Source organism: Columba livia, chromosome 15 (assembly GCF_036013475.1).
Source record: "Columba livia isolate bColLiv1 breed racing homer chromosome 15, bColLiv1.pat.W.v2, whole genome shotgun sequence".
Classification (NCBI taxonomy): Eukaryota; Metazoa; Chordata; class Aves; order Columbiformes; family Columbidae; genus Columba; species Columba livia.
The window spans coordinates 832,363-850,560 of NC_088616.1; the positions used below are offsets into that span (position 1 = coordinate 832,363).

The 18,198-nt window shown below is 42.1% G+C and overlaps 1 protein-coding gene and 1 long non-coding RNA gene across 5 annotated transcripts in view; one reads left to right on the forward strand and one right to left on the reverse strand.

The window, feature by feature from the left end:
- The window catches only part of SHISA9 (shisa family member 9), a 189,143-nt gene that overhangs the window by 102,048 nt on the left and 68,897 nt on the right, over positions 1-18,198 (forward strand). The gene's annotated exons all lie outside the window — the stretch shown is intronic.
- Positions 16,564-18,198, reverse strand: part of LOC110362165 (uncharacterized) — a 130,448-nt gene continuing 128,813 nt past the window's right edge. The window contains exon 5 of the long non-coding RNA XR_010466265.1: positions 16,564-17,974. This is a non-coding gene — a long non-coding RNA (uncharacterized LOC110362165). The remainder of the gene's footprint in view (positions 17,975-18,198) is intronic.

Genomic DNA, 18,198 nt, shown 5'->3' on the forward strand with positions numbered 1-18,198 from the left:
ACTTAATACTTGGAATATTATAAGAAGTTAGAGTCAAGTCCTACTTGCTTTTGAGTTCCTAGCAGTTATGTCATTGATGATAATAAATGCAATATCAGGCCCTGGTATATTATTTTTGGCCAACCTATATGTACGTTTGTGTAAACGTACACAATACATACCATTTTCACTGAAATTGCTTTCCTTTTCCTACAGCCAACTGATACAGCTCTGACTCCTCAGTCTCCAATTTTCAAGTCAGCTATATCTACTTTTTGACTTTCTGAGCTTGCTGAATCATTGCAACGTATGAGTCATGCTCAGCATTATTGTATTATATTGTCAGATGTGAGAAAAGAAAAATAACACCATTTATCATAAACAAAGATTTGAAAATTTATCATACACAAGCAATGATCATGTATTCTCAGTAATATTGTTTTATATCGGAAACTGTCACAAAAAGATCTTACTGTTTATAATAAAAAAGTTTAAACTCTGCCCAGATGAGTGATACATTTATAGGCATTAACCCACCATTTATCTTTACTACATCTTAGACAGGAGCGTTTGAGGTCCCATGTAATTGATGAGGAAGGGAGGTTGTCACTTAGTGACCTCGGGCACATCTTTTCCTTTCCCTTTTTTCACTCGCTGTGCTCCAGGTCACCTTCCACCCCAAAGGCAAAGGCCTGAATGGGGTAAAGGGAGTGTTACTTGTCTATAAGGCAAAAAACTTTATGAGACTATTTTACACAACTGTTGTACCTAAAATATGCCATTTCCTTGAGACAGGACAGAAAAAACAGCCTTTAAGGGAGAAAAGGGAAACTTAAAAAACTTACTATGAACTGGATGGTTCCCATGCCTATAATTCTTTCCCATTTGACTTTGGTTTCAATTACTTCCTACATTTTGGAATTGTAACTATTCCAAACATACATCCGCTATAAAACAAGCCAGTTCTCTAGTACATATTAGAGTCATACTGACTCTCGTTCGGTGTGAACATTCCACTGAAGGAAATAGACTGCTTGTCTCCTGAAGAAGGTCCAGGGTCTAAACCAGTGATTTTGGTAGTTTAGGAGGAGCACTGCCTTATGTCCAATATACCAGCCACACTGGTGTTACTCAGCAGAAGTTCCCCAGCCATTGGGACTATTTATCTGTACATCTCCGCACAGCCCTCCCCAGGAACCTCCTGCGCACCCCACAGGACTCGCCTCCCTACGGGCACACGCAGGCTTTGCTGCCACATTTCCCAAGTGTTACGCATAGCACAAGAGGGATGGAAAGGACCCTCCTCAGTGAGATCCTTCAGGAACAAGGAAAACAGAGAATTCACTTTCCTCCCAGCAGTCAGCCAGGCCAAACTCAGCCTTACTGCAACAACGCAGCACTAAACAGTTTCCTTCCACCACTCCCAGACTCTAGCAGATAGTAGATATATTTTATCCTGCCTTCACCCGAAAAGCTGAAAGAATTGGCAGCACTAGCAAAACATAGAAAATACAACATGTGATTAAACATAGTCTTATAATGTATTCATACTAACCGGATAAAGGCACTTCTCAGTTTCTGCACGCTTAGTTTTGCAACCTTAATAATCTTCTAACATCTCTGCCTGTAGCCTTCTCTGAAGCCAAAATGTCTTATTGAGTGATAATTATTGAAGCAAAGGTAGTATTACAAACATTTATAAGGTAAGCCATCCTGTACGGGTTGGTCACAGCCAGCGCATCCCCATTACGCCTACACCAGCTTGGTATCGACACTGTTACTAAGCTGCTCTAGCCTTTTCACCAAGGGACAACCAAGGTGACTATGAACCAGAAGAATATTTTCAGCCTTACACTTCTAAGAAGCATTTCCAAGAAAGACATTTAGTCACAGCCTTGTGTGCAGCCTGAAGTGACGGTCGGAACAGCAATACTAATATGAGCAAGCTCCTCAGACTTTGACTAATTGCTGAGTGCTGGCTGCTCAGTTAGTGCAGTCTGAGCCCAGCCACACACGTACGAGCGGCTCTGCAGAGATGTGAATCAGAGCAAGAGCAATTAGTGAAACAAAAAAACAAACCCAGAAGCTATTAAAAATAAACCACGTGAGATTTTTTGAACTGAATTGTCCAAAATTATGCATCTTTAGTCTTTGCCCTGTGTCTAGTCACTCACAGAATGAAACATGAACAAATTCTCTTTGAGAAAATAGGCATTTGTGTCTAGACTCTTGATTTGCACGTGTCAGTTAAGGTTTGTGTGTAGAAAATAGAAAACGGCATGTGAACACTCCTGGCTATAGGCTGTGATATTTAGCTGCTATTAAGATTCATAAATGACTGAAGGTGAATGTAACACAGCAGCATAGAACTAAATACCAGAATATCCATGAAAAAAAAATGCTACTAGATTGGAAAAGAGAGAGGATAAGGAACAAGAAATCCATGTGACATTTAAGTACAGAATCAAATAGAAAATGGAACACCTCATCAGCTAAAACAAAGTTAAAGATGTTTCAAATGGCACGGCTGCGGCTGAACCCTCTGCTGCTTGACAGAGAAGCAAATAATATTAATGAGGCCCCTAGCAGACATTTCTCCTAAGTTTTGTGGGTCATGTAGGGAGCGCTCTGAGGAGCACTGACCAGCAGGAGGTTCGGTCGAGATGCTCGAGGGCTGGGACAGACTTGGGGTTGGGACCAACAGCCACTCCCGCGGTGCAGCGAGGACACACTGAAGTCTGACACCCGGCCCCAGGAGCGTCACCCGCGGGGCGAGAGGACAGTCCTTCCATCCCCACCCGTCAGACCACAGCTACCACAGCACCCACCCAACCCACCAACCACCCTGCGTCAGGGGAAACGAACCTGCTATTCCCAGAACAGCAAAATAAACCCATCCAGACAGTTTGAAAGCTGCAAAATATGAAAGTGTTATTTGAGACATGAACGTTAATCCCTCAGGGTATTTCCCTGCTTCATCCTCCTTTCCTCTACTTTTCCTCAGACTTTCAGATGCTTTATGAAAAAGATGAAAAAAACCTTAAAAGTTCCATTTTGGACTGAGAGCTCCTTTCTTTCTCATTGCCCCAGGATATATTTGATTCCAATAAGCTACATGAAAAATCTATTTGGGATTTTCTGATACTCTCTCTGTCCTGACCTATTACTGTAGCCTCTTTCAACACTCTGTGAGGACAGCAATGTAATAAGTGGGTATTCAGAGGCTCCCTGCGTACATGGAGCTCAGATGCAGCTGCTAACCGTCAAAATTCAGGTTGTTGCTCACGTTGAGAGGTGTGGGGGTTTTGGTGTGGTGGGGCTTTTTTAAAAGTTATATAGGGAGTATTCATACAAGGATAAAAAATGCTTAACAAACACTAAGTAAACCTTCAAGACCTCAAGCTTCATAGGTATCTTGTCTGACAGGGAGTGATACAACAGACTTGGTCAGAAATCCACCAATTTTTAAATTGGAACTTGGTAAATCATCACAATTGTTTCAACTCATCTTCCAATTTAAATTTAATTTTAAATGGCACTTCTCCACATTAGGAAGAGTGTGGGCAGCAGATTAAAGGAGGTGGTTATTCTCCTCTACTTGCAGTGGTGAAGCCACGTCTGGAGTGCCCACATCTGGAGTGCACACATCTGGGGCATTCACATCTGGAGTGCACACATCTGGGGGGCTGTGGCCAGTTCTGGTTTCCCCCCACCCAGGCACCAGACAGGAATGTCCTGGAGCCAGTCCAGCAAAGCTCAGGAAGATGATTAACAGTCCACAGCAGAGCTGAGAACCAAATGCAGCTTTGTCCTGAACTGCACCAGCATTTCTCAGATTTTAAATTTCTGCTAAGCTGGGATATGGGCTATATCCTGCCTTCCCATAGCACGTCTGCTTGCTCTCAGAGGGGAACATGGTGCTTCGTCCTTCGGGGTTACTCTGCACAGTCTTATTTCCACTGCGCTTCTTCCTAACTGCAGGTCAGCAGTGAGTTTCATTATCCTGCAAGTGTTTGCCCTCACACAAATATTCCTTGCCACCATCTCTGGTTATCTTGAAGAAAGATAAATTAAGTTGACATGAGAGTGTAAGTGTTGAGGGTTTAGATTGCAGGGTGACAATCAAACCCTGGCAGATGTATTGTTAACCTCCTCTCCCACTCCCTCCTTTTACCCTTCTCTCTCCCCCCTTCCCACTCAGGACAGGCAATCGGGAGGGAAAGAAGGACAGAGAGAAGAGAGTGGGAGAAATTAACAATGTTTTACTAATGCTACTGATAAGAATAGAGAAAATAATACAAAATATACAAAACCAATCTTGAAAGTCCCAGCAACTGCAGAGCTGGCACCCGAAGTCCTGGACTGGACTCTGCAGCCAACCGGAGCTGGATTCAGTCTGTCACTGGCCTCAGTTCGCAGGGACGACTCGCAAGGTCCTCTCCTAATGTTGCCATAACGAAAAGGGACGAGATCCTCGTGATCTCCCACTTTTATATGAGGTATCAGGTGAGTGGGATGTTATACTCCTTTGGTCAGTTTCTTGGTCACCTGTTTCTCGGTGCCCCTCTCCTGAGATGTCCATCCATGCTTATCAATAACTTCACATTCCATTGCTCTGTTCACCAAAACATGTGTCTGGTTCCCCAGGAAAATGCAGCTCATATGTCAGCTTTAGCTGACGGGCAAATTCACTAAAAGAGAAACTTGTTTTTAACAAAACCAGGACAGTAAGGAAGGAGGGAAGTAATAAATAACAGAGCAGAAAATAAATATATTTAAGCGCTGCAGTATGCAATGGGTCTGGGAGAATTTATCACTTTTTCAAAATAAAGAAGTTTTCTGAAAGCAGCTGGGTGGATGCTGTCACCTCAGTTTTCTAAGCATTTCCAAATTAACAAATTCAAATTTTGTGTTGCTTGATATATGGAAGGTTCAGCTTATAAATGCCTATATGTTTATTGATTTTTCTAGTTCATTCTGTCCTTTGGGGGCTTCAAAATTAAAAGAAAAAAAAAAAGTGAAAGAAAGATTTTCAACAGGTCAACCTTTGGAATGAAAGTTCTTTGTGCACAGACAGAACTGTTGTGCTGCCCCGAGTCCCTTCAGCCCAGCGCCAGTCTCGCTGGGGTTGCTCCGTGTTTCTCGCAGTCTAAGTCTGTCTCTCAGGGGCTTTGGGGAAGTTCCATCCAAGTATCTTACAGGGAATCTCCTCCTCACACCGGAGCACCACAGGAATTCTGTGTATAACTGCTTTAAAGTTCACATTTTGCTGTGCTTTTTTTAGTAATTTAAGATTTTTTAAAATATCTATTTGAAGCCTTTGCAAGGCTAAAATCTTTATTAACATCTTGCTTATTGTAGATCAGCTCATTCAGTTATTGCCATATACATAAAATGGTATTTACTTATATACACCGCCCATTCACACAAATCCTTTCTGGATATACTTCTGGCGAAATAATACATTCGATTAAGTTTTAACTCCCTTCATTTTTCTTTGCATTTTCATAGACATTTGAAATGTTTTGTTTTTAAAAAACCCTCTTTGAACTCATGCAAGAGGATTAGTCTTTTAAATTGAAATCACACGCTAGGTACATGTGAATTAATTAGCAATGGAGTACCTTTCAAAGGGAATGAATTCATTCGTGACAGAAGTCAAACCTCTCCCTTACAACATATTTTTCTGACTTCTTCATAGTGTTTTTCTCTTTTGGGCTCTGGCAAGTACTCAGATACAACTTTACCTACTTCATAGACCCACTGGGGCAGAAAAATCATTTGCAGAGACACTTGACAATTGGTTACACGGCACCATACAAACTCCTGTCTGCACAGACACTACGTGTCTCCACGAGAGAGTCCTATGGTTTTGAACTCAATAAAAACCAGAGAACCTCAATCGGGTATTCAAGGAACTGGCTCAAATAAACCCTTGGATCCCGGTCGTTATGCAAAAATATGGTGATATATACACAGATTTTTGGCTCTATTTTGCAGGAAACACTGTGACTCAATGCAATTTGGAAACCCCCTTACTCCTAGAATTCGCAATAAAGACTAATTTCTTATGAGTGCAATTACAAAACAGTTATTTTATTACTGAGTATTCAGTGCCCAGTATATTATCACTTGGAAAGCGAAGTATTTCAGGTAAATGGAGTCACACAATGTGCAGGCATCAGCTGCTTAGAATTTAATTATTAACAAGCTTAATCTGTACCGCACACACCATTTAAAAACCTTATTTCCTTTCTCTCAAAACACGAAGTTTTCCTCACTGAGGAAACAGTTCCTTAGGTACACGTTCTACTCCGTGTCTCTTTTTCCTCGAGGTCCTACAGAGCTCCCCTGCCCAACGCGCAGGGTTTTGTCTTTTGTGCTCTTCCCTATCCATCCCACACTTCTCATTTCACTTTGGAGACCACCAAGCAAGCAGTCCCTCTAGACCGTGACTGTTGGTCTTCTTACCTAGGACTAATTTACATTAAAATATGCATATGTGTTTTAAATAATTTTTCACTAATCTCTTATGCCCATGAATATTATTCTCATTTTTATTATTCATTTAGATATAAAATATTAATGGAGTTTTATTCACAAAGTGGCTTTACTCTGAGCATCTGTCCTCAGGTAAGGGATGACAGTGAGGAAAAGATGTTAGTTCTAGTTTATTAAGTCTGAGATTTATGGGGTTAAAACAAGCACTTTGAAACTCAATAGAGATGGAGGTTTCAGGGTCCATGATTGCTGCTAAGCTAGATGCCCAGTAAAAAATTGACTTTACCTCCAGTATTTCCATATTACTCCTTCTTTAAATGCACTATCAGTGCCCTGATCTTGGAAGGTCGCCCCAGTGCCGAGCGGTGTCTGTCTGGGGCAGGAGCTCTCACCAGCGCTGACGTTTCTCTGCCCAGGGCAGACCGGGCCCCGCGGGCACGTCTTTCCAGCTGGGCTAATTCCACAACTATAAGAGGTCAGGAACACTGCCCGAGCTATTTCATTGCATGTAGGATCCTGATGTGATAATGCACCAGGCTGGGGTGACACAGTGGAGCATGTTGAAAACATGTGAATCCTTCCTCCAAAATCCCCCAGGAGGAAGGAAAACTTGCGCCAGTCACAAAGCTCTTTGGGAAGAGAAGTGTGATCATGTTTCAAAAAATCCTTCGAGTCAAATGAAAAGTTTCCATTCAAAGGACTGGTAAAAGACCAGGGAATTGTGTGGGGAGTTCAGCAGGTAAACAGAACTGTTCAGAAAGTTGACTTGGCATTACTACCAAAGTTAGAGTTCAAGTGGGAGCTTAAGTAAAAATAATCTGACCTGTTTTCTTTTAGCCCTGTTCTTCTAAGTCTGCTTACCACTACAGTTCCTGCTTTGAAGGAAACCCCTGTTTTGACACTTTATCCTAGACTAATGGTACTTTGCCAGTTGGCCATATTGTTTGCATGACATGCCGTGATAAAACCTGTGGGGAAGACATGACTCTTAGAACAGAAGTAGACAAACATTTCCTAAAACTAGTCCTCCTCAAGTTCTGAGGAATCCTGAATGTCAAGCAACCTGGCTTTTTCCAAAAGGTATGAGTTATGCGAGGCTGCTGATACCGGGTTTAGAAGACGTATGTGTGATTCATGGCCCAGATGCAGATCCCTGATATAGTGCAGCAGAAGTTATTTCATGTCGTCGGTCACAGTGCCCTATCTGATCAACGGGAACAGTCACAGAGCAAGTTGAGAAACTCCCCTGAATACAATGCAGCACTGAGATAAGCGAGGATGCAAATCAAATAACCGCCCGGATAGTTCTGCACTGATTCGACAGCATTCCTTTTGAGCTAACTAGACAAATATTTCAAAATCCGATCTTGTGCAGGAGAGGAAGCTCGGAGCTGCCCTGGTAATGGGCCTGTGTGAGATCATGTCTAACCCGTCTCGTGGATGATCCGCCCCAGGGTACCAGAAGCACTGCAGAGTGCTCCACATTGGAACAGGGCACTGCATGAGAAGTGAGGTTTTTTCCTTAGATGAAAGCAGCAGCCAACCTCCCGATGGAGTGAACGACCCATGACCCACAATAAACTAGATTTAAGATAGGGAGGAACAGCTGTGTAGCCTTCAACAGGCAAGAGCTGAGAGAAAATACAACCATTTCTTATTAGCCAAATTAATATAGTGAAGAGCAAGGTGAATAAATGCTTTTCCACAGTGGAAGGATTCCGCAGACAGCTGAAGGATGGCTCTACACGCAGTGGATGACAAGAACACCGCGGCTCTCCCTCAGTCCGTATCGATGAAAAATTCAAACAAAAATGTGAAGCAAAAGAAGGAAGCACTGCAAAGTTACAGCATTCGGAAAAAAAATGGAGGCATTCAGGAAAAGTTGGTGTGCTGCTTAGTTCAGGGATGGCAAATTAACTCATCTTTACAACAAGAGAAGATGTTTAAAGAAGGAATGGATAAAATAGGACTATATGCATAAAGGGATAAAAGTAAAAGGGAAATTAAGAAACAATGATGATGGACCCAGTGACCTTTGCTGTTCCAGTAATTACAGTCATTATGTTCCTAAGTTATACAATTCTCTCATGCTTGTGGCTTCAGTTCTATGAATAGGACCCTTAGTATTAAAGTAAATCGGGACTTGCGCTATTTTTGGTTCTAAGCTAATAATTAAACAAACTAAAATAACCCCTCAACACTCTACATTCAAATCCTTCTCCCATGACTGAATAATAGAATGAGTTACAAGCTGCCAAGTATGGAGATATTCAGACATGAGGTTACTCCTTTGTGCTAAATCTTCCCGCTGTCTGTACACACTTCAGCAGGAGGGTCAGTGATTCAGGCTGGGGATTTAAGAACATGATGTTGCCAAAGCCAAGGGTTTAAAAATTAGTTAGGCCTCAAAAAATCAACAGAATCCCACTAGATCAATTTAAAATATGGACTATTTAAAAAGGATACATTTTGGAGGTCTTCTTCCCCCTTTCTAGATTTTTAAACTGCTATAAAACATTCAGTCTTTTCTGTGTGAGGCCCCAAGACCCGAGTGACTGATCTCTCCTCTCCCTTGCTGCTCTGTAGATGAGTCTCTTCTGGAGAAGAGCCAGGGCTCTGGTACAAGTACAATTTCAGAAACTGAAGCTTTAGACTTCAGATTTTTAAGGACATTTAAGCACCTAAATATGAAGCCAAAATTCTAGTGTGACCTTGAACAGGAGCTTATAAGAAAGATGGGGACAGACCTTTTAGCAGGGCCTGTTGTGACAGGACAAGGGGTGATGGTTTTAAACTAAAGGAGGGAGACTCAGGCTGGACATGAGGAAGGAATTGTTGGCCCTGAGGGTGGTGAGAGCCTGGCCCAGGTTGGCCAGAGAGGTGGTGGATGAACCATCCCTGGAGACATCCCAGGCCAGGCTGGATGGGGCTCTGAGCAACCTGAGCTGGTGAAGATGTCCCTGTCATGGCAGGGGGGCCACTGGGAGCTGGGAAGGTCCTTCAACACAAACTGCTCTATGATTCTATATACAATTATTTTAAATAACAATAAAGTTAATCAGTGATTTTAAGGTAGTAATTATTCTGTATCACAGTGCTGCAGCTCCTGCTCTGGTTCAGCCTTGCAGCAGGTGGGGGTTTCCCATCGCGCCATTCTCACCTCCAACAGATGGCAAGATGTCTGAGGCCAAGACTTTCCAGGAGCAGGAGTAGCTGTCAAAGGAGCACTTTGAACAGTTACAAAATCTGGGCTCTGCTGAGTCACATCTAACTCACAAACAACCTATTTTTCTCACTACACAGTGTCCTTTTACTATTATTATATATTTTTCCTGCTACAATAAATGGTTTTGAATTCAATGGTGCAGAAGCTTTATTCATTTCAATGGCAATGGGTAAAAGATTGAAAATACTACGTAGAGCCCTGTCTGCTCAAACCACTGAAGAAGATCATCCCTTGAGATGAATCAATAACTCCATTATGTTTTCCGGCCAAGTTCTTGTTATACAGTTTCCTGTTATAATGGTAACAGGTTCTCTCTGAGCAGATCCAAAGGCTCTTCTTCAACACAATCAGCTGTTATTTGGTATTCACTTGTACAAGTTATTTGCAAATGGATCTCTGATTCCTACAGAAGCTCCCAGCTCTGATCCCCCCCGGTATCTTTGTCCCTCCCTGTTGGCAAACACAGCACTTGCTAAGAGCACAGCAGCTGCTTTGTCTGTAGAAACTGGATTAGTTAAGGGAACTGACAGGCCAGAGAATTTCCATGTTGACAGAGATTTTTAGTTTCAAATGAACGAAAGGGTCTGTGGAACAGGGCCTGTGCATTTAGGTGGGTTGAGAGGTGGAGAGAAAATGGAACGAGTGCTTTGTATCTTCAGTTTCCATGCAGTTTAAAAGCATTTTGACTATTTTCAGACCCTGTATCACCCATACGGAGAACTTTTTTAGGCAGCAAGTTTAAAATGCAATCAAATGCTGTACGATTATTACTATTGCACAAAATCCTACAGAAAGACAGCAAACTTTCCATTAATTTCAACTACGGCTTTCCATTTCCTACCTGCCAGGATGCCATGGCTGGCTGCACAGAAAGGGGAGTCTTGTACCATCACGGGGACTGGCGATTATATAATGTTACACATTAGACCAATTCCATCAGATGCACAGCGTCTTTTAGGTGACAGAAAGATGAAAAGGGAGTCTGTGAGATAGTCTGAAGCATCAAAAACCGCAATTGTGAAAGCACACACTCATTTGAAGCATCACAGCTGATTTTGCAAAGTTCTACAGTAAATTGCTATTGGTACGTGTTCCAAACCCCAGAAAGGCACAAATCCACCTCAGCTGGTAGGCATCTGACACTATATAATTCTTTATTGCTTTGGTTTGGGTGTATCTAAAAGGTATAAGGCACTGTATTTCGGAGGATTCTGTTTTGAAATCAAGCAGTATATTAAAAAAAATTATTAGAGAACATTTAACGATTTTGCTAAAAGCTGAATGGTCACTGCATTGCAACAACAATCTGTGTAGAAATTTCAAGCCAACATGACATGTACCAGCTACAATATTATTCTAATTCCATTGTCACAAGAGATCCCAAGTAATATAATATAATGCCATATTGACTGACTCTTTAGTACAGCAGCATTTACAATGGGTGGCACTGAAAAGAAAGAGGTTGTAAACCTTATACTGTGGCATTTTCAAATTGACAGAAGTGATGATTTAAAAGAACTGCTACAAATATTACAGCTGTCCAGAGACATTCCAGGCATTGAAACATTAACATTGGGAGATCATTTATCTGGATAAAGCTTGACATAAACTTCTTTAGGCTGAAAAAGCTCACCTCTTAAGATGCTTTTCTGAACAATGGGACCCAGATTTTCCAAAGAGCTCAGCTTTTATCTAGACTTTCAAATAAACCAATCAGATACTAAACACTCCTTGAGGAAAATGTAGGTCCCAGTTTTGGCTGGGATGGAGATAATTATCTTCCTAGCAGCTGGTCTAGTGCTGTGGTTTGGATTTGGTATGAGAATGGTGTTGATAACAGGAGGATGTTTTAGGTGTCGCTAAATAGTGCTTATACGAAGTCAAGGACTATTCAGCCTCCCATGCTCTGCCAGTGGGGGGATGACAAGGAGCTGGAAGGGGACACAGCCGGGACAGGTGACTCCAACTGGGCAAAGGGACATTACACACCATACGGTGTCGTGCTCAGTGTATAACCCAGAGAAAAGTTAGCTGGGGGTTACTGCTTGGGCACAGTCTGGGTGTCAATCAGCAGGGGGTGAGCAACTGCATTGTGCATCACTTGTTTTCTATATTATTTTATAATTATAGTTATTATTTTATTTGTTATTAAATTGTTCTTATCTCAACCCCTGAGTTTTCTCACTTTGCTCCTCTGACTCTCCCCCACTCTGTGCTGCTGCCGCTGGGGTTCAACCACAACCACAGCAAAACAAGACAAGCAGCCTACCCCCAAACCACCATGTACTCTGCATTAGAAAAACTTAGGAAACAAGTACAGAAGTAGAGATGGTCAGGCCTTCTATGAAAAATATGTATATTGACATGGAAACCTTTCCTACTATTGACCTTTTTTCAACTGATAATGTTTCTCAGATTCAGAATGGGTTCAGATGCAGTTTTTGATATGCCAGATGAACTGGACTGTGCAGCTACCAGATACTCTGGGATAAAGATTAGGCTCTGGTTTCTATTTTTCCAACAGCAACAACCACCCAAAAAAAGCAGTAAAAGCTAGCAAAAATTTGTCATTTGTCGTGAATGAGATTTTTCCATAACTTCTTATTTTAGCCAGCCCTGACTGTGGAACAGCATGAGAGATGAGAGAAGGGAGAAGCAAGGGTTAAAACAGAGGTAGCAGTTCTGCCAAGACCAGCAAGCACACCCATGTTTGGGAAAAGCAGAGTAATATTCCGGTTATACCCATGTATTTTCCAATTGAACATTATATTGAGCATAAGGGGGTTTAGCTCATGTGCACACAGCAGGTATAATCTCATTCCAAAACTCACAGATTACATAAAATACCCATGACTGCACATTGCAATACATCCTTCCCCATATTTTCCCTACTTCTATAGGACACTTCTGGCTTTCCCATCAAAGAAACAGATAAAATAAACAGCTAACATTTTTGCCTTTAATAATATATTCTGCCGTTGTGTAAGAATGTATTTGTAGGAGGAGGAAAACAGCTGGGAATGTTCAATTCCTGTGAAAGCAGATTTCATCAAGATTTCAGAATTGTTTTCCAGAAGATTTCTCAGCATTCTGTGCTGCTCCGAGAGACGTTTCAGGATAGTGCAGAGGCTCCAGGACATGCAGAGGGGCTGAACGGCTTTAGAAGCAAGAAATCCAAACATTCCAATAACTGCAGCACAGTGGTTCCTGTGCAAACAACAAATAATTCAAATGTTTAAGGCAGCATTTTCCAAACCACAGGAGCTGATCAGCTCCTTTTCTCTCCCTGGAGCTGGACGAGCTCTGAGAAGGAGCAAGTGTCTCACTTCCATTCTCTGTGCTGGGGCATCCGAATTGAAATGTGGAGGGTGGGAAAGAGGAACAGATTTATTTTAGGGATGGGCACAGGAGAAAAATACCTTGGGGAACTTCAGTATGTTTCTTTTGAGCCTAGTGACCACATCACCACTCAGCTTAACGACGAACATGTGGGTCAAACCTGTTTCCACATTCTCTGTCCCCCATTCAAATCAGCAACTTCCTCCCTGCCAGGGTGCTTGGGCAGAGGCCAGCCCAGACCTGCACAGAACTGCGACTGGGTCATCCAAAACTCACAAACCAGACCCAAAATTCCGGCTGCACGAGACTAGAAAAAGAGGCTGGAAATAAGGTATATGAAAGTGTTGTGTCGAATGGCCAGTTCATTTTAAAAGCAAAATACTTGAAATACCAATAGTCTACTCTACAAAATCAGTGACACAATAGTTTTTTTATTGCTATCCAATGATAATATATTATTTCCATCGCTAACTGTATTTACTGTATAGGACTTCTATGGGATTTAATATTATAGCTTGTTCAGCTACAGCAAGTGTTGGCAAAAGATTTATTTTGAAACACTCTTGTACCATTTAAAGAATTTTAATGCAGTAATTTCTGCAGCATGACCTGGTTTGGCCACGGCACTGAAACTTATGAGCGAAAAGCATAACCAGAGTTTGGTGCATATAGAAGGGTGAAGGCTGAAGTTTAACCAGAACTTACTTAGTTCTGGGTACTTTCAAATGAAGCTGGCCAGCCACAGGACATGTATATTTATGCCCTTGGAAGACTAGTTGGTGTTCAATGTCTTCTTGAATGCCTTCTACTCAAAAAAGCAGCTTTTTTTGGGAGGAGATCAAAATGTTGCCATGCAATGATGAGCAGTTGAAACGATGGCATTTTTCCCAGAAAGTGTGATTATTCAAGGATTTGTCCAACCAAAGGACAAATAAATTATTTGCAAAATCTTTGTGAAAAACCTCAATCTGATCAGAAATCTCAGGATTCTGTTTTTCCTTGATAAATGACACATTTTAAAATGAGAAGCAAAGTTCTATTTGTCAAAATCTGAATGAGTGACTGCTCTTAAAATGTTGAAGAAATGTGAAACTGTGGAGGCAATACAGCTAATGAACCATGCGAAAGCATTTGACAGATCTCACTTTCTGCTGTTTTCTTTTGAAGACAAAAAAAAGGAGGTGTTGTCAGGACTCATATACTTGAATAATAGCGGTATTTGTATAGATTTCCCTTTGCATTTCTCAAGCTGTGTTTTATTTTTTAATCTAATTTTATAGAAAAAGATTTTCATTATCAAATTTCTTGGGTTTATATCAAATTAGGTACCATGGAGGAAGTCACTGAATGGACATTAATTCATATGACTAATGTGGCCAACTCACCCCATACACCGTAGCACTATGCACCCATACTATCTTGTGCGACTTGGATTGTTGCCTCCAGAATTATGAGTTCAACATTAGAGCTTTCAAGAGGCTGCATCTGTTTCTTTAAAATTAAATTTTAGCAAAAGTATTCCATCAAAATGTTTCTGAATAAGAATAATGGGGCAAAATTAAGGTGATGCCCAAAGAGGGTTAAAGCAATGTGTGATACAACAGGCAGGAGTGTGCCTTCACAGGATCCACTGAGGAAAACGAAATCCACCTTTATAAAATTATTTCATACTGTGATTAACGTAAAATACTTGGGATAGGAACAGCACAAGAACACTACAATGGACAAGTGTTGCAGTTCAACGACTACACAGAACATTTTTGCTATCAGTTCTTCAGGATTTTTAAGTGGAACAGAAGTGTTTTTGTTGAACTGCATTATGAACAAGACAGCACTAAATTGCATGAAATGAAAACCTTCATTAAAACTTCATGGAAACATTGCAAAAAGCATATAGCAACCAGCTATGGAAATGTAACAGCCAGAGTGAAACTGTGAAGTCCACTAAATGCAAGTCCTGAGGCTTGTATTACTGATTCACCCAAAAACTCTGAGCGCGAGCAGCGCACATGGGGATACTACATGAGATAATTGCCCTCTGAGCGTCTCTGAAGGTATTACAATAGATTTACTGGACCAATACACACGTCACACTTACACTTATTTAATTTCCCAAGTGAGCTCTAGCAGAGCATTCGTATTTGAATAACACTGACAACCTGGGGCTCTAAAAGCTTAAGAGTCATGTAGAGATTTACCCGGGAAACTTAGTTAAAAAGAGTGATTGGAATTTATAGTCAAAACAGTACTGCCCCCGGCTCTGAGGGATCCTGGAGGTGTACTGCATTCTGCTTTGGGCTCAGATTTGGTAAGAAAAGAAAGCACATGCACAGACCTATTCTTATTCAGGTCAGTTTATAGAATTTCAGAATAATTCAGGTTGTGTTTACCTTCAGAAGTGCAAAGCAGGGTGAACTTAAATCCTGTTGATCATGACCTGGTTTAGTCAAATTTTCGGTTACTCCAAGGATGGAGATTCCACAGCTGCTCTGGGCATCCCGTTCAGCACATCCCTCCTCAGACCCGCTCCTGGTGTGTTCTCGGGAAGCGGAGCAGCCCGGTCCCCAGGCTCTGTCCCTCACCGCTCTGCTGGCCGCCCCTGGGCTCACTCCCCTATCCCAACACCCTCTGTGCTCTGGGGAGGCTCCGGTTCGACGTGAGAGTCCAGCTGTACTTTTCTAGGTGTGAAAAGCAGAGGAATAACCACTTTTAAACCCCGTTTAAGTCACTGCACCTGCCCCAGCTTTTCAGGGAAGGCTTTTTCAGCCAGTCCTGTGGTGCCTACAGAACAAGTGAGCTGGTGAAATGGCTGCAGCCTTTTGTCAGACAGTGGCAGAACGAGGAGACTTTGCAAAAAAAAAAATACATGTTTCAAGGTCTGACTTATGCAACAGGTTCCCTTAAAGGAAAATTGGAAGGTCAGAGCTGCAACTGTTCCTCTGTCGCCTCTGCCACCTGGGGTGGGATTCACCTTCCTAACCATAGGCATCTCCTGTCACTTTAGACACCTTAGAGTGGTGCCACCTCCCTGGGCCCAGCAGGCAGACGCAGGCTTGCAAAGCCTGTGCCTTTCCAGAGGGGCGGCTGGGGGTGACTGTCAGCAGTGGTGGCTACAGAGGCCACCAGACAGGCAGGGGAGCCAGGACGGACACACAGACCCAACACCGAGGACCTCTGGGACCTGTGCCCGTCCAGCAGCCACAGCTGCTCTGGGACAGGTTTGCCTTTGGGACATTCACGGTGTATGGACAACGTAAGACATTAACCAAGCACAGATAGGTGTGCAAGACACGGAGAGCTGGCTGCAGCAAACCTCACAGCTGCTCCGTCCTGCAGAGAGAACATGGGGGATGGTTCTGTCCCATCAGAGCTGTTGGCTCCTTCCCGCTGCCCGGGCAGGCTGGCGGGACAGCTTGGGGTTCATTCATCCCAGCTGCGCCCAGCTCTGGGCATCTTGCACATGCAGCCATTGCTTCAGCATCGCGACATGCAGATAGGAGCTCTAAGTGCCTTTGACGTTTGCCTTTCGCAGTAATGTAAGTACACTATTTGAGTTGCTATTTTTTATGCTGCTTTAAATGACGGTAGTATCAGAACTGTGCTCTGAATACATCATTTTACAAAGAGAACGTTACTGCAGTAAAATGAAGGCTTCAGAAGAGCTTGCTGCAATCTAAAAATAATTATTCTATATATTTATTCCGTGTAGCTTATTGTTTATGCTCAGTTTAATAAACAGTTTACAAAGTATGACTAATACCAAATAGTTCAGACAGTATGATGTCTCACAAACTACACATTCCTGAATAAAGCTCCACCTGTTAAAAAGCTAAGCAATGAGTACAAAATCACAGATAAAAGTAAAAAATCACTCCCTTTCCTCCGCCTCCAACCAAGTAACTATATCTGAGCAACTAATCAATAGCCTGATAATGGAATACAAAAGTCACAAAGATGGTACACACAGATGAGAGAAGAAAAAGCATATTACATACTTATCTGATTATCACATGAATAACATTTTCATGAGCGTATCTCAAGGGAAGCATTCGCATTTTTAAAGCCATAATCCCTTTTATACAATACCTACACTGATTTTTTTTTTCAGTTTCACAAAAATTCAATAATTCGTGAGCACTTTAATTTCAGAGCTTCAGTCACTTTTTAAAGAGACTTCCAATCACCATAAGTCACTTCCCAAACATATTTTCAGGGTAGTAAAAACTAACAGGAAGAGGTATCGCGATGCAGAAGGCAGGAATGTGATTGTAACCTCTTTCCACAATTAACAGCGCAGCCAGTAATGGGTATCACGCAACTGTGGTGCTCTGCCACTCCTGGGCAGACACAGGCTGAATTCTAACGGCACTGAATCCCAGACGGTTCTATAGAAATGTTGGAACTTTGGTAGACTTGACATTTATTTCTCAATCCAGCAATTGTTTCTGCAGCATCAGTCTCTCAGCAGTCAATACCTCCAGCCAGAAGGGACTAGTTAGTAAATAGTGGTTCTTGGTAAGCTGGAAACACTGTCTGTTCAGGTGAAGCTGCAGACATCTTGGTTTCCTTGTCAGGATCATTTTCAGACTCAGAATCTTTTTAAAACAAAACATTCTTGAGGGCCATGAGACTATTAAAGAAGGCAAGGATCAATGATACTCCTGAGAGTTTCACTAAAAATAGTTAATAGGTTGATTAAAAACTTCCATCTGAACAGTTGTCTCTGAGGTTTCAGTGATTACTGAGTCACATCATATTAGAGTTTACAAAATGCTTCGGAAGGGGTTTTAAAACTTCATTCATCTCCTGGTCCCATCTGTGCCATTGTACAGAAATGTTTAGGGGCTGGCAGGCTCCAGTAGAACAGCAAACTCTGAAACTGCTGCAAGTTGCACTTGCTGAATCTTGTGCTTGACATTTTGCAACACGCTGGAACACAGTAACGAAAAGGCAGTTAGACAAATTGCATTTAATCTGATGAGGATGCAGTGTATGCTAGTCCTTAAGGCCATTCAGTGTGGTACACTGACAGAGCTGACTCTGGGACACAGAACACCCATCAGAAAGAGAAATGAATTCCTGGGCTCAGGCTGGGAGCTGTGGCCAAGCTGCCATCAGAGCAGGGGACAAACGGGAGGGCTTCGCTCCTGGCT